The following is a 27,532-nucleotide window of genomic DNA, read 5'->3' as shown; positions in this document are numbered from 1 at the left end:
TGTTGAGTCATTTTTGAAAGAGTAAACCCTGACTACCCTTACAGAGCATCTCTCCCCTAATGAACTTCCCTAGTGTAAACTCCATCCCTCAGTCCATGTCACGTGGCTGTGGATAGGTTCAGAGCTCAGGTTTAGAATTCTGTCAGTGGCCAAGCCCTTTGCCACTTAGAGAGTCACAACTGTAGATTCTCACTTGAGTTTTGGGCAAATAATGACTGCCACTCAGATTTAATGACAGTTTCACTTTGAAGTGTTCAGAAGAAAAAGACACACTAAGCACAAAATAATGTTCTCTCTGGATTACTGTGATCACCTGAGAACTGAAGATGAAAAAGGGTAGGCAATTTGGCAGTGTGAGCTATTTATTACACATCAATACCTAGCTCTTCCTTTCTGGACACAGGATATCACAGAGACTTAGCTAAATTAGAAGGATAGGAAGGTTCCTAATCACAGAAGGTTGCCTCTGTGGACGAACAGAGGTGAGGTTTTATTGCATACACTTCTGCTCAGAGGAAGCTTCAAAGATTCCTTCCACCCAGGGCCAGATAAAGGCATTAAAATCTTACCAAAGAGCATTTCACATCTGGACTGATGTTTTCCACTAATCCTTGAAGACTGGTTATGCACACTGCCTTTTCATAGCTGAGATTTAAAAATTCCCTTGTACCCTGCAGTGTCCTTTTTTATTATTTTTGGATTAGTGTCAATTAAATGTCTTGATTTAAAGGTGTTAGTAGGGGAAAAAAAAAACCTGACAGAACTCTATTTGAAAAGAAAGGATGCCAAGAGACATAACAACTTTGAATCAACCTCCATCCAGTTAATACTTGGATTTTCTTCAGTAAGACAACGATGTAAAGTGAAATGAGAAAAACTCTTGATTAAGCACAGATGCAGTCATAATTTCTAGAAAGCTTTAAAATGAGGACAAAGAATATTTTTAGGTAGCCTGGGATTTAAATACATATGTAAAGCATATATATATATATATATGTAATCATTCCTTGGTTAGTTAAAATCCTCAGTATTTCAGCAAAAAATTATTAAAATTTAAAGGGAAAAATCAGAAATTAAAGTTCATCGGGGGGCTGGGATTCTGGCTTAGCAGTAGAGCACTTGCCTAGCATGTGCAGGGTCCTGGGTTCAATCCTTAGCACCACATAAAAATAAATGAATGGAATAAAGGTTTTGTGTCCAACTACAACTAAAAAATAAATATAAAGAAATTAAAGTTTATCTGGTTAATTTAGCTAAATAATTTTTGCAAAAATTAGGTTCCTAAAAGAAACAAAAAAATCTTTAAAGTTTAGTTTTTTGGTTTTTGTTTTCTCTTGATTTTTTCCTTCATGACCACTTCATCAACCCCACATATTCTTTTGTGACTGCATTCATATTCAAGGACAATGACTTGTAGAATCATGACACAGGTTCAAAATGGCAAATTGAATCCAAATCTGTCTGATATTCAGCTTTCTCTTCCCACTGTGAAAGTGACTATTATTTCCTCACATGTAAAGCAGATCTAATAGCTTCTTCAAAAGGATTAAGAGGACACTGTTTGTTTGGAGTCTAGAACAGCGTCTGACATTTGGTGGTTTCTCAAAAATATAAACAAGCAAACAAAAATGTGATGATATTTGTAGTAGTTATTGCTGTTAAGGTAGAAGATGCCAAAAAGACATATCCACGGAGTGTTTTGAGAATAATACCCTTAATTCTTTAAAGGTAAAAACAACTGTGACTATGGAGTACAAACTAATTATCTCCCAAATCTGTATGCACTGATTTCTCACAAGAACAGATAACTTCAACAATAGATTCCGTCACACATCATAGTCAGAGTTAAGAGTCGACTGGGTAGAGGATATTTTGTAGTGGTGCATAAAGAGGAAAAAAAGAAAATTATAGCCACTTCAAAAATTCTATTACAATACTAGAAAACTGAGATTAATTGCCTACTAAACTACACCTTGGAAATTTTCCCCTTGGGCTAGAAAAATGAAGCACAACCCCAAATCAGGAAAATCTAATTTAAAGAACAAAACCAAAACAAAACAAAACAAAAATCATAAAAAAATCTATAAACACATTTTACATGAGCACCAGAATGTGTTTCTAGTCACTTATATTTTAGGTCATAATTGAGTGAAAATATCCTAGTAATGTTTATTGTAGTCAGAGGCCTCTTAAGTACATGCTTGTGTCATAACAGGAGAAAGATGAGAAACTGTCCAAAGGGAACATAATGGAGATGAAAGGCTTCCAAGGTCTACTTTTAAGGTGATAGAAGAGACAGGTACAGATTCTCTTGTGGGCTATGTCCTATCCTCTCCACTTAAAACCATCTGAAAAAAAGTTCCCAAAGTGGACTAGAAAGAGGGTTATAGATAACCCCAGGGGTAAAAGCTTTTCCTGTTTTTATGCAATTTCTCTCAGCAGATTTCTGTCATACACACACCACACACACACACACACACACACACACTATAAACAACCAAACTGTTAGCACTCAAGATACAAGGAAATTATCAATGCTACATATTTCCCATTTTCAACCACTTTTGGCAATTATTTATGTGATAGTGACATAATACTTGATTATTTAACCAAATGTATCACAAAATTGTTATTGGATCCTATCAGCTTTCTAACACATTCATCTTTAGCATGAGCAGAATTATCTCATTAGTTATGTCTTACCCAGGGAAATAAAGGACTGATGATGAGTAGAAAATTTTCCACCTGAGAAACCTGGGAAGACAGTATTTTTTTTGCTGCTTTAGATCCAACCTGTGCAATAGAATAGCCCTTAATTTTCCAAGATGTTTTTTCACCTCTCTTTCACACAGCTGTATTGGGTAATTGAAAAACAAACAGATATAGAAAATTCCTTTGAGAACATTAAATTAATCCTCTGTGAAACTTCATTATTTTATCCATAAATGACATGGCAGGGGTTATAAATGAAGGCAGATAGCAATTTATTAGAATCAGTTGCATTGCAAAAAAAAATCAAGTATTAAATCTCATCACCAAAACAGATTAGGAGACACCATGTGAATATGGGCTTTAATCTTGATTGAATATGTGCCTCACACACAACTGCATGACTATTTTGCACATAAACACACAGAAAAAAATTCAGTATCTCTTACATCAAGCTTTCAGTTCGAGAAAAATTTTGCTTGGTAAAACTAATAAGCAAACAGGTCTTAACCAATTTGATTTTTCTTCAAAGGGTTGACCTAGTAAGTTACTTGGGTATGACCCTTACTACTTTTTTATTCATGAGATACAGGGAAAGGAAGTGTTGATAGATGAGCCTAAGGCATTTTGAAATGCACTTGCTAAATAATAAACTGATCAATTTCTTCTAAATGAATAAATTCTTAATTCTCATCAAATCTACCAAACTAGACAATAGGGAAATACAGGTGGTAAGGAAAAGAAATGAATCTCAGCACAAAAGTTTAGTATATGATGGCAGGGTCAAGGTTGACAAGTCATTAGACAGGAAGCCTAGAGAGAAAATGATTTAAAATATAGAAAGGGCGCCAGGACATGGTATTGCATTCCTGTAATCCCAGTAACTGGGGAGGCTGAAGCAGGAGAATCAAAAATTCAAAGCTAGCCTCAGCAACTTGACAAGACCCTTTCTCAAAAAAATAAATAAATAAATAAATAAATAAATAAATAAATAAAAATGGCTGGGGATGTGGCTTGGTGGTAAAGCACCTCAGGGTTCAATCCCTTGTACCAAAAACAAAATACAAACAAACAAAAAAACATGCTTAATGTTCAATTAAGCACGAGGAGGCTTTATTGCAATTTTAAACACTTTCAACTATGAACCAGCGAAAAAAACCTCAAGAATGAACAAAGATGTCCTCCTGGATCTTTTAAATTGCATTGGTACTGAGTTTTGTCTTGTCTTGTCTTCCATTTCTAGAATGGTGGTGGTTAATTTGGGTCAATTTTAGTTCTTGACACTCTAGTAAGCAACCCATCCCTCATCCTTACTCTAGTAAGCTACCCGTCAGCCTCATGAAGGTAAGTGTACATGTATGCCTGGAGCAATTTGTAAACAGCTCATTGCTTCAAAGTAGTAGAAAAAGGTCTCTGCCTTCTAAATATCAGGTGTGTGTGCTGTGATTGCTGATTGCTGCTTCTGACCACAGGGGTGCAGACAGTGAGGCAGGTGGCCATTGTTCTTGTGTCTCTCCTTATTGTTGCAAGCCCTGTCCCTCTTGCTGAAGCCTCTGCCAGTGGATTTCAATGCTTGGTGCCCTTTCCTTTCTTTATTTTTTCTGTTTTTATCCCTTTTAGAAGCCAAATATGAAAGTCAAAGATATTTGAAAGCGACTGCACATATGGGAAAAATAAGACAGTGACTGCACCTGCCCCGGGAAAGAGCAGGCCCAGAAAATGTTTGAAAGGACTTCAGGTTAACACCTAGGGCTGATCTGGCACAGAGACAGCCTACAATAATAGTAATTTACAAAAACAGCAAAATCTAGAGAAGGGGAAGAATCTGATTTCCAGCATGACCATAATACTAGACTCAAATGTCCAGTTTTAAAGGAGGGGGGGAAGCATAAAAAGAAACAGCAAAGTATGACATATTTAAAGGAAAAAAAATCAACAGAAACTGTTCCAAACAAACAAATAACAACAACAACAACAACAACAACAACAACAACAACAAAAACATTTAACAGAGCTACTGAGCAGAGATTTTAAAGAACTGTCTTTAAAGATACTCAAAGAACTAGCCGGGTGCAGGGGCACACACTGGTAATCCCAGTGGCTTGGGAGGCTGAAACAAGAGGATCACAAGTTTAAACCAGCCTCAGCAAAAGCGAGGTCTTGCAACTCAGTGAGACCCTTTCTCTAAATAAAATACAAAATAGTGCTGGAGATGAGTCTCAGTGGTCGAGTGCCCCTGAGTTCAATCCCCAGTACCAACAAAAAATAAATAAATAAATAAAATAAAAGATACTCAATGAACTAAAGAAAGAAATGTAAAAACCAAAAAAAAAAAAAAAAGAAGTATGAATAAAAAGGAAATATCAAATAAAAGATAGAAAATCTAAAAAGAAGCCAAAAACATTCTGGTTTTTATCCAAATAAAAAAATTCACTTCAGTTATTCAAAGGTAAGTTTGAATAGACACAAGGATCAGTATATTTGAAGATAGGATAATGAGAACTTTTGGTAGGAAAATAAGTCACACGTGTTTTTAGTAAATTTTAACAATATGTGGTCATCTGTCATGACTCAGTTAATTGCAGGTCAGTAAATTTATCCTTCTGGGTTATTCCAGCAGGGATTGCTACTGCTTCTTCTTATGCTTATTTATTTGAGATGGGGCCTCACTCTATTTCCCAGGCTGGACCCAAACTCCTGAGCTCAAACCATCCTCCTGCCTCAGCTTCTTACATAGGTGGGACTGCAGGTGTATGCCACTGTAGCCAGTAAGGTATACCTGTGTTCTGAAACAGGCATTTTTAGATTGTGCTCAAGCATAAAGGTAAGAAATGGAATTTGTTAATGTTTAAATAGAAGTCCAGAAAAGGGATAGTAAATGTTTAGAATTAGTAGGGCTTAAAGGAAAGAACTCTTTACTGAAAAGGATAAATTGTTCCTAAGTACTCAGGAAACGTCTGAAGAAAGTCTGACTTTATTGTCTATGTACAACCAAGTAAATATTTTTTTTAAATTTATTTACTTATTCTAATTTGTTATATATGACAGCAGAATGCATTTCAATTCATAGTACACACATGGAGCACAATTTCTCATTTCTCTGGTTGTACACAAAGTAGTATCACACCATTCCTGTCTTCAAACATGTACTTAGGTTAATGATGTCTATCTCATTCCACTGTCTTTCCTACCCCCATGCCCCTCCCTTCCCCTCACTCCCCTTTGCCCTATGTAAAGTTCCTCCATTCCTTCCATGTTGCCATCAACCCCATTATGGATCAGCATTTGTTTTTTGGGGATTGGCTTACTTCACTTAGCATGATATTCTCCAAATCCATCCATTTACCTATAAATGCAATGGTATTTATTAATGCTGAGTTAAATATACCACAGTTTCTTTATCCATTCATCTATTGATGAACAGCTTGATTGGATCCACAATTTAGCTATTGTGAATTGTGCTGCTATAAACATTGATGTGACTATGTCACTGTAGTATGCTGTTTTTAAGTCCTTTTTAGGTATAGACTGAGGAGTGGGATAGCTGGGTCAAATGGTGGTTCCATTCCAATTTTTCCAAGGAATCTCCGTACTGCTTTCCAGATTGATTGCACCACCAAGTAAATATTTTGATGAAGAAAACATTCTTCATTTATCAACAGATATTATAGGTATTATAGGCCCACTTTTCATGTTCTAGAAATACACAAATGATACTTCATTTTTGGTCTCCTGATCCTCCAGGTCTTGAAATACCCGCCTCTGTCCCAGCAATGTTTCTCTGACTCACTGAGGACACTGACAGATGATGGATCTGATCTCTCCATGTCTATTTCCTTGGGCTGGAATAGCATGCCAGGTAGGGTAGCTTGTGCTGATGTAGTTGAATGTCAGCAAAACCATGAGAAGAAAGGATTATTTATTTGAAAGTAACACCCATTAATATTCCCTTTGACATCACAAATCTACGTTGAAAAATCTGCTCATTAGGGTAATTTAAAAAATGCACAAGGATGTTCAAATTGCTCTTTTTTAATAGTAAAATATAGAAACAAACAAAAATGATCATTAATAGAGAAATGTGTATGTGGCACATAAATATCTAGAATATTTTTGTAGCCACCCAAATAATATATGTCTCCTTTCATGTAAACTTTCCTATGTTAAAATAATTTATAAAATATTATGAATAGATGAATCGTGTTTTTTTTAAAAAAAATATAAAATTTCTATTCTAGATGGCTGGCTTAGCTCTATTATTAGCTTTCCCATTCCCTACACAATCTCTAGAAATGATGATTGGTTTTAAAATTTGCAACCACCACATAAAGCAAGGAGACCGCTTGGTCGGTCAGGACATATGAGAAATTCTGGAATGATAGAAAATGAAAAGGATGTGACTGGAAAAAATAAGGCCCCTAAACAGAAAATACATTTTTTTGTTAGAAAAGTTGGAAACAGTATCATGAGAGTTTCCGTTATACCCAAGTATAATGGATGCTGGGATTAACAGAGGTCCTGAGAGTAGCCAACTCGGCCATTAGAAGGAAGAGCTGAGCTGGGGATATAGCTCAGTTGGTAGAGTGCTTGTCTCACATGCACAGGGCTCTGGTTCAATCCCTAGCATCAAAAAAAAAAAAAAAAAGAGGAAGAAGAAGGAGGAGGAGGAGGAAGAGGAGGAGGAAGAGGAGGAGGAGGAGGAGGAAGAGGAGGAGGAGGAAGAGTTAAGAATGTAGCTTCTGCATATCCCACTTTCTTCAACTATGAAGTAGCCACAGGGATGTCAGGCTCAAGTGGGATAGGGTAGGGAAGTTATGCAGTGACAACTTGGGGTCAAAGAAGTCAGACAGTGCTGAGTGCTATGGAACTGCATTCGTGTGGCTCATCATCCAGGTACAAGCCAGAGTAGCTGCACTCAGGAGGAGGCTCAAAGCAGAACAATCAGACAATCCAGAAAGAGATCTCAGCCTCAAAGGTGAGAGCATATCAAGAATCACCAATCATGTGAGGAAAACCAATGCTGTGCTTGCTCAATGAAAGAAAAAATTAATCACAAGGACAGAGACTTAGGAGAACAAGCAGAACAAGGAGCTGAGAGCAACTACAATTTATATCTGTGGAAATGTAAGAAGATATTTTACCCATAATACAATCAACCTGATAGATAGTGGAAATTAAAATTGTCCTCACTGAAATAAAGCTCAATAGCTGGGCTGAACAGAGAAAGGTCGTTGTTCAAGAGAAGATAGGGAGCTGGAATATCAAGCCAAGGCATTTTTTTTTTTTTTTAATTTCATAGCCTTGTAGAGGCAGCTAGTGGTACTTAAGAGCACAAAACTTGGCAACTGACTGGATCACACCAGCTATGTGATGTTGGGAAAATTATGTATATTTTTGGGTTCATTATTAAGCTATTTTCTCTGAGCTCTGTGTACACTTTCTAATACAGATCTTTGTGAAACTGGAGCTAACATTTTGTAATAATGATTTCTCCTTTGTCAACTGGTTTCCTGAAGAGTCATGCTAACAGAGGTCACAAAAACACAATGAAGAGGTAAAAGGCAATGGTAGGAACTTTCTATTTGCTTGTAATTCCTGTCACCCTGGTACTAACTGCAGGAAGTGATCCCAGAAGCAGTAGTTGGTTCTAGTTTCCACCCTCTTCCAGCATTCCAGAACAGGTCTCTTTGTATTTCCTCCCAATATAAACCCGATGGACTCTGCTTCACTTCTAAGAAACCTCTTTCCCTGTAGTGCTCAGAGTATACTTTTTCCTCAGAGTTCTGCACCCCATGGAGCTTCTAGGTTCTAATAATCCTCCCTAATTCTCCTAGCCATAAGGGTGGTGGTTGCTTTCTGCCCTTATTGCTTCTGTGTAACTCTAGGTTACCTCAGGGTTCCTGTTTGGCTTTTCCAGTGTTCCACTACCTACTTCATCAACTGCCTATGTAATTTCTGTCTGTTGAAATACCTGGTGTGGTTGTTTTTCTAAATCAGCCCCATCAATTTTAGCTAGAAGTATGTCATGACTATTAACTTGAGTTTATACATGTAGAACTCTGGAAATAGTATCTGAATATAAGAGGTACATAAGTAGTAACTATTTATTTTAATTGTTATCCCAAGATGCTGAGGAAGATGTAACAACAACAACAACAAAATGAGAGGCATTAAAGATAGAACTAGACATTTTAGCAGATATTTCAAAAGGTAAGAAAAGAAATTACCCTGGTAAGCCAATAGTAGGTACATAGAACAATATGTTTTATGGGCTGAACCCACAGCTACCAAGATTTAGACTGTGTGGTGAGGGATTGAGGCACTAGAAAAGCAAAATGAGAACATAGAGGCAGCTTAGAGTCACATGGAAGCAATAATGACAGGAAGCTTCTACTGCCCTCATGGCCAGAGGAATTAGGGAAGATTATCAGAATCTAGAATCTCCTTAAAACTAAAAAATTTAAATTTAGCAACATATATACCACTGATGGTAACTTTAGAATAAATATGTTTTTAGGGCTCTAATATTTTAAGAAAAACAATAGGTGAATAATTAGTGATAATACTCATTAACATTATTAATACGTTCATTAATATTATTGATTATAAATTATATAATAATCTCTAGACTATTATTTCTAACCTATTTTAATGCATTTGTGTCAACTTAATGGAAATATTCACAGAACTGAAAACTTGGGACTTGATGGGTTAAAAAAAGTTTGGTGATATCCAACACTCATTCTTTATTAAAAACAAAAATGAGTAATAAGAACTAACAAACAGGTCTTTGGCCCATTTATTGATTGGGTTATTTGTTTTTTAGGTGCTTAGCTTTTTGAATTCTTTATATACCCTAGAGATTAGTGCTCTATCTGATGTTTGAGGGGTAAAGATTTGCTCCCAAGACGCAGGCTCTCTATTCACGTCATAGATTTTTTTTTTTTGGCTGAAAATAAACTTTTTAGTTTGAATCCATTCCATTTATTGAGTATTGATTTTAATTCTTGTGCCAAAGGAGTCTTATTAAGGAAGTTGGGGCCCAATCTCACATGATGGAGATTAGGGCCTACTTTTTCTTCTATTAGATGCAGGGTCTCTGGTTTTATTCCTAGGTCTTTGATCCATTTTGAGTTTTGTGCATGGTGAGAGATAGGGGTTAATTTCATTTCATTGCATATGAATTTCCATTTTTCCCAGCACCATTTGTTGAACAGTGGGGTAGGGAGTGGCGGGCATGGGAGGAATAGGGCAGAGAGTTGGCAGGGGAAGGGAAGGCGCATGGAGTTAGAAATGACTGTGGAATGTGATGGACATTATTATCCAAAGTACAGCATGAAGACATGAATTGGTGTGAACATACTTTGTATACAACCAGAGATGTGAAAAATTATGCTCTATATGTGCAAAAAGAATTGTAATGTATTACGCTGTCATATATAAATAAAAAAAAATAATTTAAAAAAAGAACTAACAACTCTAATTTGACAAGAGATTTCTACCAGTGATTACAGTAGAAAGCATCATGGTCTATGTGGAATAACTAGAAACACCCATTACAATCAGGAACTAGATAAAGGTGCCTGCTCATGTCTACACTACACAGCATTGCACCAAAATTCTGATTAAGATTAAAAAAATGTGAAATACACATACTGAAAATGCAAAATGGATATTGTTTACTAGTGATCAGATCATTTATATAGTTTGTCAGTTGATTGTCTTGATTTTCCTATTACAATAAATAAAGAGAGCTTGGCACTGTGTTCTGATAAGATAAAGGATGCAAAGCTTCCCAGATAAGGATGCAAAATGGGATGTATTTAAAAGTCCCTTTTCTTGTTGGAGTAAAAAAAAAAGCAACAAGGAAGAAATCTGAAAATAAATGTATAATAATGTATGGAAAAATACAAAAAATGTGCTGGTGGTGATGAGAAGACAAGTGAAAAATCACATCACATGCTCATGAAAGCAAAGACTCAACATACAATAGTCAACAGTTCTTTCCACCTCAATAAATTCAATGGAATCCCTCAAAATTCCATGTTAGTGTTTTTTTTTTTTAAATCTGTCTTGACCAGATAAATCTAAAATTCAAGTTGAAGAATAAATGCGAAAAAAGGTAAAGGCAATTTGGTAAGAGAATAATACATTGAGAGTAACTTGATGGAACAGATTTCACATCACATATAAAGCTTCAGGAATTGGAACAGTCTGGTGCGTGTAGAAATAGATTTATGCTCACTAGCAGGGGGCTGTTTCCAAGACTTACTGTTGAATGAAAAAACATGAAGATAGAGAAAGTAAATTTTTCTATTTTCTAATTCACAAAGCAGGCATAGATTCAGAAGGATGCACATTTACTGGAAATGGAATAGTGGGATACTGAGTCAAGGATATTTTTGCCTATGTCTAGTCATAAAATTTTTAAAGAATTTAGTTATATATGCTACTCAGTTTATGATAAATAGAAATCTTAAAAATGGCATATCCAAATACATAAATACAAATCCATGTTCATATATGTATCTCTTTGTATCTCAATCTGTTTCTATGAGTTAACCTTTATTGTGTAACATGACACCGTAAAACTCAGTTACATAAAACAACTTTTATTAGTTCAGATGATTCCATGACTTAATATGGAAGCTGCTCTGATTCGGCAGAGATAAATGTCTAGAATGAGGTCACTCCTATGTCCAGTCACCTGTCTGGGACTTGACTGGAATTGCAGATGGTTGGTGCCTCTCTCCACATGGCATCTCATCCTTCAGGCCAGTTTGGGCTTGAGCATGTGATGCTAGAAAGATTCCCAGTAGCCACAGGGGGCAAATTCTAATGCTTTTTGGGCTCCTGTTTATGTCTGATTTGCTTTCACATTAGCTACCCTAAGTCATGAGTCCAGTCCCAAAGTCAGTGTGGAAGAAGACTACAAAAGTAAAAAGTCTAAATATATATCTACCTACAATAAATAATGGCTGTATGTGGGAGGTGGAAAAAATGGAGGAGAAGAGAGGTTTTGCTTCTTTATATACTAATGTACTAGGTTTTAAAAAGCAATGAAAATGTATTATGCTTGCGATGTGTATTACTTCAAGAAGTAAATGGAAGAAAATCTACTTCTGCACTTAAAGACTCTGAGTTTCCCGACCTTGACTTTATTCCCTGCATCTGCATCATCTTTCCTCCCTAGCCACTGAATCTTTATGCCCTGCCCTTGTTAATCATGCATTTTCCCACAGTGAGACACTGCAAAAGGCCCACCACCTCCTAGAAACCTCACCTTTTCAGTCACCCCAGCATCTGCCAGCACATATGCACAGATATCATGGAAACATGCATAACGAAGTAAACAAGGACAAAAAGCCTTTTAGAAATACCAATTCGTTGCACCTGCTTCTGTCCCCTAAGGGAGGAGCATAATTTTGTTTTAGAGCGCATAGCCTTTTGTAAAGCTCGATTAGCTGATTTGAAGTGCCAACATTCAGTTTCTCAGGGAAGAGTACTGAAGAATACAATGTAAAAAAGAGATAGTCAAACTTCTTGTGACAGGTTGGGAAAAAAAATAAAGAGGATCAGGAACAGGATGAGAAAACAAAGGAATAAAAAGGAAAATAATGGCTTTGGGTGTTCCACATTCTTTTAAGGATAGAAGTGTATTACTTATTAAGTGATTGCCTTTCTTCTTCTTTGTTGCGCCTCTATACTCTGCTGTGCTGTGCTGGAGCTTGGATGCTGTAAAGTGCATTTTACTTTGTCAGCAGCCTTAGTCAGGCTTTGCCATAATGAGACGAGGGACTTGTTTCTTCGTCTTTGCTTGCTATTCCTATCACTGGAGCCCATTTGCTATTACGGCAATCATCCCCAAGACAAAGGCCTTCACTCAAGTAGCAAAAGTTGGCTCCAATTTCTATCTTTCTGCAATTCCAGAACCAGCCTCTTTGCACCCAGCACTAGTGGGGTTGTACCCTTTCCTCAGATGCTCAGCCTAGCTATAAGCTCTGACCTACCTCTTCAAGATCCTGATTTGCAAGCATCAGCCAGATGGCAAGCTCCTCTCAATTCTCTCCAGTCTATGCAATTTGAGCTTTTACATTGTGATTTTGCACAAACCCCCCTCTTGCGCGAGTGCGCGTGTGCACACACACACACACATACACACACACATACACTTTACTTTTCCAAAGTTGGTGCCTGCTTTCAGCACCTAACATTGTATTATCCCAATGCATCCTTTTTTTATTATTCCTCTATGAAAAAAAAGACCACCCAAATGAGAACAAACCAACAATATTTTTTTCAGCATTTGCTGAATAAATAACAAGGAATCATTCATTATCATTTGTGCTTGGCAGAATGGGGGAGTGGGAAACCCTTACAGTGAAAGAGATGGAAGACTTACTTATGCCCTCAGTGGAGGTCATCAGCACAGGGAAGCCAGAGGCAGGCTAATGAGAAGCAAGATATTCTACATGATTGGATTAGGGATCATATTTGGTTTGGAGTATGCTTCTGAAAGTGGGGGCATATAGAAAACAAAAATAGGGAAGCTGGCAGTCATTGGCCATCTCCTGACCACTCTAGGCTGATTGCTACAAGATTGTGGGTTGGTTTACTGAATTTGTAGCTGCAGAGGTTGTGGGTCAGAGTTTTACCATCATGGATGGTCAGGACATTGTTCATTTGTACATAGGGAGCGGGAGCATGGGAGGAATAGATGAACTCTAGATAGGGCAGAGGGGTTAGAGGGGAATGGAGTGGGCATGGGGTAATTAATGATGGTGGAATGTGATGATCATTGCTATCCAAAGTACATGTATGAAGGCACAAATTGGTGTCAATATACTATGTATACAACCAGAGATATGAAAAATTATGTTCTACATATATAATAAGAATTGTAATGCATTCTGTTGTCATATATAAATAAAAAAAATACATTAAAAAAGAGTTCTGCTCCCTCACATGTTCTAGAGAATTACTCCGAAGCAAGCTTATGAAGCAGGGTTTATTTAAAAAGGGGTAACATAGACTTCTCCTGGGAGGGAGAAGGGTGCCGTAGCTTGTATCCTGGTATCCCAAGAAGTGAGGGTGTTTGCCTTTTTATATGTCTTAGGATGCCTTTGTTTGCCTCTTTTCCCCTCATCTCTCTCCTTCCTGCGTAGGTGACTAGGCCCAGGAGATGCTCAGTGGAATGGCCAAAAGGTGAGGGCTGGATGGAGCAGCTCAGGACACATTAATTATCAACTTTAAAACTCCCTGTAGGGAGGGGCAATTCCTTAGCAAAAGGCAGGTTCTTGATAAGGGTGGAGGAAAGGCTCTGAAGGAATTAACATTTCAGTCCCTCAGGGGGCAGTCTCTAAGTTCCAGGACTTACTCCAATTGGCTTCCTTGATCTGACCTGACTTGGTTTACCTATCCATACTGACTGCCTGTCTAATTCTGGCTTCATATTCAGTTGCTCACCTCTGTGCGTGTTTACTTAAGTGCCCATATCGAGTTCTTCTTGTTGAAATGCTCTGTGTGGTTTCTGTTTACCTGAGTAGCATCTGATTTAAGGACACTCTAATATTCAATTTTCAAAAGATTTCATTGTGTTTGTGTATATATCTATATTGCCAAATCTTAAAATAAGCTCTATAGACACAAATGACTTAGATGAGTGGCATTTGGAGAAGATCAAGGAAATGAAACACCTAGAAGAGTGCAGGGCCGGAAAAAAAGCAGCTGTGGGAGGCAACATGTCCAACACCAGATTTTAACAGAGAGAAAGCAAACCTTGAAATGATCAAGAGGACCAAGTCCCAAGGCATTCCCATAGCTCTACTGCATTCTAGGAACTGTAAGAATGTGACTAATAAACCTATTGGTGTGCTTAATCAGTTCTCAAGTTGATAAAATCAATTTTATGTAAGCACCTTGGTAATACTTTTGAGATCCATACACTTTTGTTGCCCATTCTCTTTGACCTCAAGGATTTAGGAACTCTTTGCCTGGAAATGGAGATGAAGACCGAACATATTTATCTTGTCGTAAGTCACAATATCACAATCCACCCAAGTCGCTAAACATGGATCCCTCCATCAAAAGAATACATGACCCCCAAAATCCTGGTGTGTTATAAGAATCCTATTTAGTCATTTACAATTAGTCCAGTGTACCCTCATGTTTTATAAAATGTCTTGCAGGGAGGAGGTCTCTTAGGTTTGCAGGCTTCCTTCAGTCTTGACTGGTTGCAAAAATAGGAATGGTCTCAGCAAACACGCAATTTTACCCTTAAGGCACCTGAGATGATGGAGCTGAGAGAATTGTGATCCCCTGCTCTGATCTTTTTCAGGTGTTTTCTTCCTTATGTGACCTAGTTATTTGTTTCTTAACAACGCCATAAGTGCTTTCCCTTTAGTCTATTCACATTTGTATACAGTTTCACAGATGTGGCACTACTGGGCTGTTTTTACCACCAAGCAATATAGCTTCATTCATTGCTGAAGCCAGTTTTAATCGGATGGAATGAAAGTGCCATATACCTCCACTAGGCCCCTAAATATTTTGGAGGGAGGGGAGTACTGAGGATTGAACTCAGGGGCATTCAACTGAAGCCAGAATTAGACAAGCAGTCAGTATAGATAGGTAAATCGAGTCAGGAGGCCAATTTCAAAGAGTCTGCAAGTTGGGGACTACTGTCTGTCCCCTGAGGGACTGAAATGTTAATTCCTTCAAAGCCCTTCCTCCACCCTTATCAAGAACCTGCCCCTGCTTGCCAAGGTAACCTGTCCCAGGAATTGCACCTCCATACAGGGAGCTATAAGGTTGTTAATGTGTCCTTGGCTGCTCCATCCTGCCCTTCCCCCTTCAGCCCACCTCTTTCCCACCTTTTGGCCCTCCCACAGAGCATTCCTGGGCCTAGTCATCTACTCAGGAAGGACAAAGATAAGGGAAGAGAGCAGGAGAACAAAGGAAGCCTAGGACATATAAAAAGGGCAGAACACAAAGACCCTTGGGATACCAGGATAGGAGCTATGGCCCACTTCTCTCTCCCGGGAGAAGTCTATGTCACCTCTTTTTAAAATAACCCTGTTTTATATGCTTGTCTCAGCCTGTTTCTCTCACCAGTGGTATCACAACCACTGAGCCACATCCCCAGCCCTGTTTTGTATTTTTTTTTAGAGACAGGGTTTCACTGAGTTGTTAAGTGCCTTGCCTGGCTTTGAACTCCAGATTCTCCTGCCTCAATCTCCAGAGCCCCTGGGATTCAAGTGTATGCCACTGGGCCTGGCAGGCCTCTAAGTATTTTGAAATAAGCCTTAAAAACATAAAGTTTCTTGGAGCTGCAGTAGTGGCTCAGTGGTAGAGCACTTGCCTGGCATGTGTGAGGCCCTGGGTTCAATCCTTAGCACCACGTAGAAATAAATACAATAAATAAAAAATCCATTGACAACTAAAAAATATTAAACAAACGAACAAAGTTTCTGGATCTGGACTAGATATTAAAATGTATTTTTAAAATTGAAATCACTCTACCTTTGTCCTCAAAGAATTCAGAGTCAAAGAAATTAAGATGGGAGAAGCAAGTAGAAAGTGATAAAAATAATGTAATGTAAGGTTCAGCATAAGCACTAGAACTAAATGGAATTGTATTACTTTTTAAAAAGGTAAGAAAATCTATATCATTTTGGTATATTGGGAACTTCTGCAAAGTAGATCAAACTTTCATCTTCACTTTCCAATAAAGAAGAAACCAACATAAAAAAAAATTCCAAAAAATTGTGATTGCCAAAATTGCTCACTCTTCTCTCTCTGAAAGCTGTATTTTTTTGTTCTACTTTTTACATACACACAGTTTCGTTACAATCATGATGTAAAATTTACTATATTTCTTCACATTGCCACCAATATTTGTTGCTTATATTTTTAAAATTTTTATTATTACATTTGTAACGATTGTGTTACGTTTTTGTGTTGGATATGCCATATATTATACGTAAAGTCGGACTTTTAAAAATTATGTTTCTATTTGGCAATGTTAGATTTATCCATAAAGATATTAACTGTGTCACTATAATTTTGCTTCAGGGTATTGTTTCTGTAGGATACACTTTTAGGAAAAGATTATTTGCCATTGTATTCATAGCTCTTCATTTTGAAATAATTATTTTGCCAAAAGATTGTACCAGTTTGTGGCAGTATTGTTAGTAAGGAACTGGTTTATCTTAGCCACATCAGTTTATATTATCTTTGTTTTTTTAATCCTAGTTTCCAGGGTGCTGTAATTTGCATTTTTAACTACTAATGAGGAGAAGAATCTTTCCATCTGTTTTCTCTTTGTATTTGTTGATGAGGATTATAAAATGTGCAGAGAAAAAGCAATGAAAATACCTTGAAGAAAGAAAAACATGAGCAGGGCTGAGTGGTAAAAGTGAAGCTAGCTAGATAACAGAAAGATAAGTACAATTATTGTTTAGAATGTGTATCTGTATTGTTATGTGCACATACATGTGAGCAGGTCTCCATGTTTCTTCCTCATTACTTACTATGAATTCAGCACATACGAATGGTAGTTCTAAATAAATCTCATATTATCCTCAAAACAACCTCATGTTTTGTTTTCCTCTTTTTTTTTTTTTTTTTTTTGGTAAGAAACTGAAAGCTCATGAAAGTTAAGTGACATGCCCAAGGCCATGAAGCTCAATAGTTTTCACCAATGTCTCCCTTACTCTTAACACATTTCTGGGTCACTCCAAATATTTTTGCATACTGTAGAACATTTGGGCTGAGAAAAAATAAAGGTACGTAGGTTTTCAGAAACGGGCAAAAATGGAATCTTCCCAGGCCATGGTAAGATTCACCAAAATGAGATCTATATTGGTGAAAAGGGCAACATCCATTTTCTATTGCCAGATGGACTTGGTTTTAGTTTAATTCTCTTTCTAGAACTGATGTTTGTTCTTGGCTAACCATCTATGATATCATTATACTGCACACAATGAATTATTCACCCAAATGTGTCTTACAATTAGCTTCAGCAGAGTATTTGCTCCTTTTGTCCAAACATTTTACTTTATCTATAAAGATTAAATTAATCATCTCTGCCAGCAATGAATAACTGAAAGAATTAGTTTTTAATATCTGGAGCAGAATAGGGGAAATTGCAGGCAAAGCAATACATTTTGCTTGACCAGTGTCTCATGTTTCCTTTTATAATTTGTATTCTCTCTCACATGCAGCATCTCAAGTCAGGGAGAGGAAGAGAGGGGACACATTGTCTGATCAATGACTGCCAACCTTTCAGGAGGAAGACAGCTGGAGAAAGATGATTAATTAAGATGCATTTTAATTGCACTCATACTATTTCATTTAATTTTCACAATCATGCTTAAGTTAGATGTTCTTAGTTCCTTACTTTACAGATGCGAGAGTAAGCACAGGTTATGTGAGTAAGCCAGAACATGTGCCTGGGCTGTGCAGCAGCACAGTGTAGCTCTTGGATGTGGGACCCAGGATTCTTCTTCGAGTCTGAGAGTGGTGACTCACTGAGGTTTTCCACAATGGGTTTGGTGATGATGACGACAGATGGAGTAGTCACTGGCATATACTTAGTGACACACGGATTTCTTGCATGTTGTACATATAGTATTTTGTTTGAACTCATGAACATCCTATATGGTGCTTTCTGAGATTATCTGCACATTAGATGAAGGAACCACAATGTCATAAAGAAAAACAGTCAAATCCAAATATTCTAATTTCTGAGTTTGCTGTGCCTTTTAACTTCTAAATTATGTCAATGACTTTTAATTATAGAAAATTTCAGCCAGGTGTTTCCAAGGCAAAGATACTTTATAATAAAATAAAAAATTCAAAATGGAAATAAAACTTGTATTTTGAATAAGAATGGATTTTCCCCTTTCCTTGGTATTTAATGAATGACTAAATGAAGTTATTCTGGTGTTATGAAAATTTAAAAGTTCCCACAGTTTGTTAAAAGGTTTGACTGAGGACCTGGCTTAATTTTATAATGCATAGGACAATCTGATAAATAAATGGAATAAAAGTAATAACTAGTCTGGAAAGTGAGACAACTCCAGATATGTAAGCCAGTGAGACTAGACATGGTCTTCCAAGGGTAGCAACTGCTGAGTATTCTCACTTAGAGTAGACATGACTTTCTTTACTTTGGCTACATAAACTAGTGGGGATTCTATTTCCCAGGGGATCTCTACAAAGCTTCCTAATCAGAGAAAATATTGGGCAATTTTTATGCTCATTACCGAAAACTTGGTCCTTGTCCCCAATGCCAATCCAATAATGAGGACGTATGAGGTTTTGAGATAAAGGAAAAAGAATGTTTATTGCTTTGCTAGCAAAGGAGAAACACAGGGACTCCAATCCTAGAGTCTGTGGTTCTACCCCTCAGGGAAAACAGAGGGCTTTAAAAGAAGCTATTCAAGGCTACATTGCAGGTATGCCCGGCAGGGGGTCCTAGGTGCACCTGGATGCTGTGTTGAATTTCACTGGTTAATTTGGGAGATAGTCACTTCCTACTTGTTCTGGTGATGTCTCCTTCCTATGGAGAACAGATACCTCAAGGTAACTTGGTTCCCTGCCCCCAGGTTAGGGAAGGGGAAAGGGAAAAGAGGAAAAGAAAAATATGTCCTTCTTAAAATAAGTAGCAAGGATTATATTCAAAAGGTGAAGTGGACCACTGTCACATGCTCCCTTGTCACCATCTTAAAAGCAGCAGCCTCTGAGTCAATACAGTCCTCTCAGTTCTTCCACAAATTTTGTGCAGTGGCCATAAAACACAATGGTATCTTAGAACCATGTTAGGAAAACAGGGAGCTCAACTTTTAATGGTTTGTTCTATCATCTTCCCTTCTTTACATACCCCCATGGCAATCAGGACCCGGTCCTCATTCCCCTGTTGTTAAAGATTAAAAACCAGAGAAACGCGGAGGCAAGCATAGAAAGCAAGTTTTATTTAAAAGAGAGACAGAGACTTCTCCAGAGAGAAGCCTGGATCCAGAGTTGGTACTCGCAGGATTGGACGTGTCTTGCCTTTTTATAGACTCTACCTTCTCTTCCTTTCTCCTCCCCTGAAGGTGTTAGCAACCAGTTACACTAGAAACTGGAGGTTAGCTGTTAACAACTCATTTTCCTTGATAATCAGCTACCTGTCCTTTGCCCCAGTCTTAGAAGCACTCTTACATCCTCATGACTGAGCTGTTCTTTGGCACTTAAAAAAGAAGTTCTGAAAATGTTCTTTGATTTAACAAATCTGTTTATAGGAATTAGTTGTAAGGCCATGATGAATAATAGGAACAAACATTTTCTCCCAAGGACACTTATCATTACAGGTGTAATTTCTATTAAAAAGTTGGGGCATATAGAACAATACTACTTGCTGTTCCAATATGGAGATGTGGTAATAATGAAACATTGATAGACCTGCCCTCTGACCTTTTTCTTTAAACTAGTAATGTCTGCACCTAATTTTCATTAATTGTTTATTTTATGTATTTTAAACAATATGTTGTAAACCTTTGCTCATACAATTTGTGAGAAAGCATGAATTTTAATGTCTACGAAATAATTAAACACTGCAAAGACTAATAGCTAACTTAATAGCAATTTTTAATGATATAGCATGATTTAAGTAATTCTTTGAAAATATATTCTTTATTTTGCTTAATATAAATAATGATACAAATAATTGATCTTTAATTTAACTCTAGTTATTTATAGCTGTGGTTTTATTTTGCACATAAAGAACTTCTTTGTAAAATTATGAATATAATTATTTTAAAATAAAATTCCATAAAATATAAACTGTGGCCATTATTTAAAGCATAGTAACTTAAAATCTATCTAAAGTATCATTCCCTTTAGAAAAATCTACTTAGGTATTTCATATTGTTTTTTCCTGCCTGTAAATTTACTAAAGAACAACTTTCCTGAAGTCATATTTAATGATTTTAATTAATATAGTCAGGTCTTTATCACTAAGGATGATCTTTTAATTTTATATGCTCAAAAAATCATATGATGGTTTTCAGGGGTTTATGACATGCTAATATTTGTTCATTTTTTCTCTAGTTTCTCTTTCTATAATATTTTCATTATTTTACAAGTTAAAGAAGTAAAATTAAATTTTTATCAGGCTTCAAAAGCACACAAAGGAAAATATCTTTATTCAAGAGCACTAATTTACAGTATAAGAAATGTGTCCTGTTGTTGGTCAAGAGCTACCCAATGTGACCCACCAATAATGCTCTGGTTTGGAGAAAAGCATTTAACCAGGTATGGCATTATAAGGGAGTTTCATTCCTTGGGTGAATTGTTTAGATATTAGCTTCTCCTTCACTGATGCTTTTTAGGATGTATCTGATTTCTTTAAAAGAGTGAAAATCTCTTCTCTGTATGTCCATGGGGAAGTTAGCCAGATGGTACATAATGCTCTTGTCTCAAAAGTAATAAATGGGAAAAATTGTTTTGTCTTAAGATAAATGACCAGAAAGCAGCTGACCATGCAAACTGACTTATCTCAGTCCTCCTGCAAAATGTGGGCTATATTAATTTATTAATTTTCAAGATAACTTATGAAAATCCTATAATTCTGCTTAAATGAAAACCCCTTAAGAGTATAAACCTAAATGACTTATCATTAATAATGGGATAATATTTTCATATGCCAATCAAATGCTTATTTGTTTTCACTAATCATTTTTTCCATTATATGAACTCCGTCCAATGCCTCAGGGGAGTAAAACTGTCAAAAAAAAAGAGTCAAATTTTGAAATATTTTTAATAATAATAAATTATAAATTTAGAATAAATCATATCTGTTTTAGAAAGTTTTTCATTTACAAAATCTAAAGTTACTTTTGTTTTCTTCTTAATGGGTTTCATGTGCTCAGACTTTCATGAATTATGATGCTTGGTTCATGAAATGCACTGTCATTGTTTCATACAAAGCTCTAGTTTGTTTTATTTTATTTTATTTTTAAAATATCTTTATTTTACTTTTATGTGGTGCTGAGGATCAAACCCAGGGCCTCGCACGTGCTAGGTGAGCGCTCTACCGCTGAGCCACCCCAGCCCAAGTTTGTTTTATTTTTACTACGGAGCACCCATAAACCCCAGCATGCTACTCAAGAATATGAACCTTACCAAGAACTTATGTCCATTTATAGCTCCCCTATCTCATCCTCTTGTTTCTTCCCCGAGGTAACTTTCTCCCAGATTTTATTATCCCCTTGTAATATGGCATTTGAACACATGAGCAAAAGTTGCTTTTGGCAGAGAATAAGAATTCCTGGGATATAGCAACCTTATTAGATAGCCAACCATTAAAATAATGCTAAATAGTTTTAAGAGTGGTTGTATCAATTTATCCTTCAGTGAGTACTGTATGAGAAATCCTATGGATTCTGCCTGGTATTGCTTGACTGTTCTTGCCAATTAACTGAAATCAAGGTGTGTCTTGTGTGGTCTTGATTTGCTTGTCTTTGAGGTCTTGGTTTGCTTCTCTCAAGCACCAACCTGGCTGAATACATTTATTAGCTAAATGTGTTGACTTTTCTTTATATGACTCTTATTCCCCTTCTCCAATTTTTCAACTGGAATCTTTTTTTTTTTTATTAGTAAGATCTCTCTCTCTCTCCATATATATATCAGAGTTATGTATATATGTGTATATATCTATATATATGTATATATGTGTATATTTCTATATATTTTCATACTTCTTTATAGTTCTATTTTGTAGATATCTTCCTCCAATTTTTTGCTTATCTTTTTTTGCTTTGTTTTCTTTGGGATGCATTTTGAATTCACTGAAAGCAAGACAGAAATTTTAAACCATAAAGAACAGATTTAGCAAAATACATGAAAACATCACATTTAGGGGTCCAGTTTTCCTTGTTTCATAGCAGGCATGAGAAGGGAGATTTGCTGAGATCATTGAAAATGCAGACATGCCTTGCTATTGTGTTATCTGTCCCTAATTCTGGGTTGTGCTCCTTCCTCTCTACCAGCTGAGTTTGATTGGAAGAGGAAAATACAACTCAACAAGGTTTGGAAGGGAGATCTCACAGCCTAAAACACTTTTAGGACAGCCTTAGGAGGTGGGGGAGGAAGAAGAAATGTTTTCAGAATAGCTTGGGAATTTTAGTCTCCCTGCAGGGACCATTCAGGTCTTATGTGAAAAGGAAGATGCAAAAAATAGCCACCTGACATGTCCTTTAAGTTTGCATAAGGAAGTCAAATAGCATTTTTCATGGAAGGGGAAAAACCCCAGCATGTCAAGAAAAAAAGAAAGAAAAGAAATTGGAAAGATACCACAGCAGAATGAAATAACTAAGGGCCCAATTATATGTCTTGGCACTGTATGAGCCTTGAGTTGACCAAGGAAACCCCGAATTGGGTTCAGCTTCCCTGAATTACCTGCACTTTACTTTTGTCAATGATGGTGTGAAACAATGTAATATTCTCAAACTTTAACCCTTCACACCCGGAGGTCTTAGTAAACTACAGACTTTGGGGCTCACCTCTAGAATTTATGATTCATTAGCTTTGGGATGGAACTCAGAAATGCATTTCCTATAAGTTTTCAAGTGACATTGCTGCTGCTGCCCTGGAACTCTATTTTGAGAATCATTGGTAATAGGTGATACCTAATCTCGAAGGTTTAGAAAAATAGAAATAGATTTCTTATAACTCCACTCAGTGTGATAATGCATATGTGTGTGCACACATGTGTGTGGTGGTGGTGGTGGTACTGGGTGAATGTTGCTTTTTTCCATCTTCTAAGGTCACTTGGAATATCAATATCCAGATGTCTGTACATGTGGAAGTCTCCATTCTGCCTAGAAAAAGCGTATGTTTCTGTAGCTGATAGAACTCAGATACACCCAAGGGAGACTGGACAACATTGTCTTATCACACATTAGGAGGGATAGGAATTAGATTTGGTGAACAGCTAGCCAATCTTTATCATAGCACTTGAAATAAAACAATGGGGGTAGAGCTGGGGATGTAGCTCAATTGGTAGAGTGCTTGCCTCTCACGCACAAGGCCCTGGGTTCTAATCCCCAGCACCACCAAAGAGAACAATGGGGTAGTTGAAAGTAAAATGGACTTGCATACTTCTCACTGGAGGACCTGGGGTTTTGTACCACAAATACTTAGCTCACAAGAATATTTATGCTCTGGTTCTTGTTTCCATCTATGTTCTCATCATCACCCATTTTCTCCCTTGCCACTCTATGTTCCAGCCTGACCAACTTTATTTCTGCTCCTCATGGGAGTCATGCTCTCTGAGGCTTTTTCTCTATCCATTTTGCTCTAAAAGTTTCCTGTCCTTCATCTTTCCCCATCTGTGCTATTCATTGATTAACTTATCCATCCTTCAGGTCTCACTCCTTTAGGGGAAATCTTCCCTGAATACCACAGAGACCCCAAATTAAATTAGTTGCAACTTATAAAATAGCTGAATGCACCAATTTGACTGTTTTGTTTTTGTTGTTGTTGCTTTACTTTTTTAACTGTGTGACTTTCCTAAGAACTTCTTACCTCCAGATCAAACCCTGAATGTATGTTCCCTACACTTTTATCAGCACCTCTCAAGGTACTGAAGATGAGCTGAGACCAGATCTCACATAGGTTTCCCCTGTAAGATTTGCAGAACTGAACAGCAACTCAAAGCTAGGTGATTGGAATCAGATGGGCATCATTTGGCCACTTACTGCCACCTGTGAGAAGGTACCCACCACTCTGATCATCATCTCCTATATAAACAATACATAACTCAGTCTCCTGGCAAGATGATTCTTTTAGAGTGACTGGGATCTTCTAGTCAGCTAGTTCATCATAATAATTTTCTTATCCCTCTCATAATAACTACCCTTCTCAACTACTGGACTTCCGAGCTGTGACAGGCAGACTGAGCCTTTTGCATGGTAAAAATATCTGGAATAGGATATATGAAGCACTCATGGAAAGAAGAAAAAAGGAGATATTTTTTTTGCATGAGTTCCATAATGCATCAACAATGAGATTATTGTACTGGTTACATATTGATTGCCCAGATGGATTTGGCTGATTGTCCTAGTAAATTGGGTCCCCCTCTTCCCTCACTGTTTGTGTTTGCCATCCACACCTGCCTCTCCTCCAAGTTGCATCCAGGGCAAAAGCGAATGTCACGGAGAGAGGAAAACCCCTTTCTGGGTCAATTGTCTGTGAGTCACTGTGGCATACCTACCACTTTATCAGTCCTTTGGTATTTCAAAGAATGATTTTATTTATCCATTATGGGAAATGTATTTGCAACATCCTGATGAAAATCACTGCTGAGTACATGCATAAGCACAGATTTTGAGAGATTGTTATGAGAGAGAGTGAGAAGAAAGAAGAGTCTTCTAGATCTTTTTGAATGAAGAGCATGAAGACTGGTCCTGGCAGACATTTTTCTAGGTTTTGTAACAAAGTTTTGAAAATAATATTTGATCAAAAAACTCAGTGAATCTGAAGTTTACAAAGGCAGTCTGTAATCGGTAAATCCTTAGCCCAGGCTGTGACTGATAAAGTGGTAGGTATGCCCAATGACGAAAAATAAAGAGGAGAGCATTGCAATTTTTCAATTGTATTTTTTCTTGTATTTTTGTGTTTGTGTTTGTGTGTGTGTGTGTGTGTGTGTGATTGACTGGGACTCTGGGCATGCTAAGCAAATGCTCATCAAGCTATGTCCCCAGCCTCAAGAGTCTTTTCCTGCATTGCTGGTATTTTGAAGGCCAATAGAAGTGCAGCAGGATAAAGTGGAGAAGAAAACAAAATGTCTAAGTCGTAGTTGTTCTACATGGTTACCACACTAGGAAATTTTCAGCTTAACTGATCTCTGCTACTTAACTCAGATGTAAATCCTACTTTCAGCTATTCTCCAGTGCAGGCTTGCCCCTGATGGTCTCATGCATAGCTCTGAGGTCTGCTGGGAGACTTGTAGCTTCTCCTTGAGCCTCTGACCCTTTCCCCTTCTTTCCTGACTTGCCTATTTCACTGCTCTGCATGGACCTTCCCCAGAGATTGCAGCAGGATGATCAAAGGAGAGGAGGCATAAGCCAGACAGTTTTGTAATGATTTGTGGTGCTTAGAAAACCATTTCTCTAAGGAAAGAGATTTTAATCAATTATTGCCATAAGGGTTTGGGATTATCTGAGATGTTTAATTATTCCAACTACCCAGATCACTTTTGCCATAGAATCAAGACTTGCCTACATGGTTTGGATTATTGAGATCAGGCTCCTGCTGTGCTGAGTAATTAAAAGCACAATTGATCCCTGAGTCCCTAACTGGATATGTACTGATCTCCTTTTATTAGATATCTTCTTGTGTCTAATGCATATTGTCAATCTTTAAGTACAAATCTTGTTCCTTTTTCTATAAACATCAGTAACATTCTCTAATTGATCGTATCCTTGGGTCAAAGCCCATTTACATTAACCAGACTGAAGCTAAATTTTTTAAATGCCTAAAGTGGAATGTATGTTTTTACTAGTTTTTATTTTCAACTGATTGTATTTTAAAAAAAAAGAAGAAGAAGAAGAAAAAGGAGACTTTGTTTTTAAATGGCAATTATCTTTGCATTTATATGTCCCTACTTTGCAAGGGAGTGTGCAGTAATAGGATATTTTTTCATTCTTTCATTGTTATTCATGAGATACTATCACTCAGTCATAAAATCATAGAATGAATTGCCCTAAATTAGGAGTGGAACATAGGGAACAAGGGAAAGAATCAGTCACTGCTCTTGAAGGCTGTGGGGCCCCAGTGTGCAAAGCTTTGGTTTCTGACAGTACATTTATTTTTTAAGGAAGCTGGATTGGAGAGAGAAAGTAGAAGGTAAAAGGAGAAGATCAGCAAATTAAAACATGCACTTAGAAGATATTTCAGAGGAGTAAAGCTGAAAAAAACAAAGATAAAAGAAAAATGGACCCTTAGCCCTTGGGAAAATTTAGGGATCTGGAACCATTACTTTTCTTTTCTTTTTTTTTTTTTTTTGGTAGCAGGGATTGAACCCAGGGGTGCTTAACCACTGACTCACACCCCCAGCCCCTTTTTGTATTTTATTTAGAGACAGGGTCTCATTAAGTTGCTTAGGGACTCACTAACTTGCTGAGGCTGCCTTTGAACTTGAGATCCTCCTGCCTCAGCCTCCTAAACTGCTGGGATTATGGACGTGCACCACTGTACCTGGCTAACCATCAGCTTTTAATTCAAAGTTGGCTGAGTTAAACTAAAATAATGGGTCACACTGGAATTTCTACTGGGACATTCTATGACTACTACCTGAAGTATAAACAATATGAAGTAATAGGGACAGTGATGTGATCCTATGCTTAGCATCTTGTCTTGTCAAAAGTCTAGAACAAGATATAGTCAATGCTTGAAATACACACAAATCCCATGATTCTCTGCTCTCAGAAAATTCAAGCTTTTCTATTTTACGTCATCCCCACTTGACAGAGTCTGTGTGGTCAATGGGTTTAACTCCTGGAAGAGAAAATCTCAGTTCGGTATGAGAATGGGAAAAGTAAAAAAATAATGTGGAAAAATAATATCCTATTTTTATGAAATTATTTTTCCAAGTAATAAAAAGGAAACAAACAATTTTATAAACCATCATTTATAAAAACTATTGTTTATAAAAGTAAAGTAAAATAAATTATATACTATAATTTTTTAAATTAGGCTTTATTTTTAAATAAAAGTTTCTCAATCCCTGGAAATGTCTGCAATTTCCAACCCTTGGAAATGCCTAAGAGTTAATTGG

At 37.0% G+C, this 27,532-nt stretch overlaps 1 non-coding gene across 1 annotated transcript; it reads left to right on the top strand.

The window, feature by feature from the left end:
* Positions 1-23,736: 23,736 nt before the first annotated feature.
* Positions 23,737-23,810, top strand: Trnae-cuc. Its single transcript has one exon. It is a non-coding gene; the product is annotated as a tRNA-Glu (tRNA).
* Positions 23,811-27,532: the final 3,722 nt, after the last annotated feature.

Source organism: Marmota marmota, unplaced genomic scaffold, assembly GCF_001458135.2.
Source record: "Marmota marmota marmota unplaced genomic scaffold, marMar, whole genome shotgun sequence".
Taxonomy (NCBI): domain Eukaryota; kingdom Metazoa; phylum Chordata; class Mammalia; order Rodentia; family Sciuridae; genus Marmota; species Marmota marmota.
The sequence above is the reverse complement of the archived record's forward strand: the minus strand, read 5'-3'. Positions and strand labels throughout refer to the sequence as shown.